The sequence below is a fragment of the Oncorhynchus gorbuscha genome, linkage group LG20 (assembly GCF_021184085.1).
Source record: "Oncorhynchus gorbuscha isolate QuinsamMale2020 ecotype Even-year linkage group LG20, OgorEven_v1.0, whole genome shotgun sequence".
Lineage (NCBI taxonomy): Eukaryota > Metazoa > Chordata > Actinopteri > Salmoniformes > Salmonidae > Oncorhynchus > Oncorhynchus gorbuscha.
In genome coordinates, this window is record NC_060192.1 from 7,545,087 (window position 1) to 7,547,676 (window position 2,590).

Below are 2,590 nucleotides of genomic sequence, written 5' to 3' on the forward strand. Positions count from 1 at the left end.
CGCAGTGTTTATATTGTACAAGCCACGCCTTCCTTCACGCTGAGGCTGGTGGGGGCTGTAGTTTATTTGCGTTAACAGAGACGCATTTAATTTATGCCATGACGTTTCGTGCAAAATCTAAGAAAATATGAAATACACATTATTAATGTATATCAATATTGTATGAATAGCGTTTCCTCACATTTTAAGAACTGATCATACACTAACATTTGAAAACTAAACACATTTTTATAAATGAGGCCCCAGGTGGGAAAAGGAAGATGAAGCACAACATGTTGATCAGTCACCTTTGGTTTGCAGTTGTGAATTATGAGGCAGACAGACAAACAACAGACAGAAAATAATAATGCCATGTGTAAAATTGTGGTGAAACGCTCTGGACCGAAAGAGCCCCGTGGAAGGCAGCATATCTGTACACTCAAGGCTGGTTTACTGACATACACATTACAATTTCAGATTAGTTTTTGAAACCTCCAGCCCTTCAAAGAAATAGTAAACGGGAAGCCTTTAGTTTAGACAGAAAACACCACGTATTCGTTAACCATTTATTTATTAGAAGATTGCAGTCCATTAGGCTTAGCATTAAGCTCTGCTACTCCAGGGTAACTCACTGCTAGAGCATACATCATGCAAGATAATAATAATTACAGGCAGTGAACAAGATATGCTATACCAATCCCCCTGACCGAAACAAAAGCCGAGGCCAAACAGGTGGAGGCTGGTGTACGTGGTGGGAAAGCAGAAAACAGACATGCATGGCATACAGCGCATGTCAAATCAGAATTTGAATGACTTTTTATTCGTCACATACAGCAGGTATAAAAGGTGCAGTGAAATGCTTATGTGGTAGCTCCCTCAACAATGCAGTACATTAATCAATATCAATAAATGGTCACATAGTCTACACATTTTAGTAGACTGTTGTAGTGGGCGTTGTAGCTCTTAACACTGCAGTAAAATGTCAAACAGTACACAATCATTTAACATTTTTAATAAATCAAGAAATGGCACAGCATATCCAATCAAATAGCACTGTAACAATTATCCAAATGCAATTAACACAATATATACTAAGAGTGATATGTACAGCAGTATATATATTTGAATCTAGTATAGAAATAAGTTAAGAATCTTGTACTGTGACAAACTCATATCCTCTTGGACACAGACAACCGGTAATGTCCTGTTTACAGTGCAGCCACACCATCAGATTTGTGAGTGTGAAAGAAATATGGCCACAGACTTATTGGCCCAGAATGCATTTCTGCACATCACACAAACTGCACAGAATCAAGAACATAATTATCCAATTATCACCACGAAAGTATCATTAGCTTAAAACTAGCAGTGCTAAAGGACACTTGATGTTGAGCAAGGGTCAAAGTAGATACATTTTTTTTCGGGTACAGAACATTGCGCATGCTCCAAAACATCGTGTGGGCCTAATCATAGAATTACATATTAATTCAATACGATCTCTATGGACATGGTCATAAAGATGTATGTAATTTCAGTTGTAAAATGTATTACATTTTATTGTGGCGTAAACACAACCAGTCATGTTTTTTTTTTAAATCTGACTTTCAATGGCTCCTTCACTAGGCTACCCAAGCGCATTCATTCACTTGCCACATATTTCCAGCCTCCAAACAATGGAGAATGGAAAGAGACCATTACACAAAACACCAAAAAGTGTAATGACAGTTTGATGTTTATGCTGATGAGAGTAGAGAACCTATTTTGGAAGGTTTGCAAACTTGGTGCCTTCACTAACTTCTGTTGACAACATGCACATCGCTTGCTGATTGGCAGCATACTCTAACAGTGGTAGCCAGAAGATTGCAGGCACAGTTTATTATAGGTGTGGCATTCAGCTAGCGCTTTTCGGCCTCCCATAAGAGGGAATGTCATCCCAGTTAACCTGGTCTGTTCATAAACTATTAAATTGTCAGCTAGCAGCAGGAAGCGAGTTTGACAAGTACTCACCCCGTTCTTTTACAAAGGACAGAAGACAGCCGTATAACAAAGTGATTTTCTTCGACGTGTTGTTCATGTCTCAAAAATGTTTTAGCTTGTTAAATGCATTTGTACACATTTAAAACGGCTTATATAGAATTGGATGTTTTATAAGAAAAGTTACTTTTAAAGTACTATATTTCATTTTTGTTTCTAACAATATGCACTTTTTAAAACACATTTAAATGTAATACTCAAATGCTCTTTTGTGCTGGTTTTATGTGTATAAAACGGCGTGTGTATAAAATGTTTTTGAGCTGTTTTAAAGGAAATTAAACAAAACTTTTCCAAAAGAAAGAAGAGCAGGAGGAAGCGAGTTTGGTAAGGCACGGTTTATTATAGTCGTGGCTTTCAGCTAGCGCTTTTCGGTCTCCCATAAGAGGGAAAACTATTAAACTATTAAATTGTGCGCTAGCAGGAGGAGGCGAGTTTGATAAGTACTCATCCCGTTCCTGTACAAAGGACTGAAGACAGCTTTATAATAAAGTTGCTTCTAACATGTTTTCATTTCTTAAATGTTTGACCCTGGTTAAATCATTTGTACACATTTCAAATGCCTTTTACATATTTTATG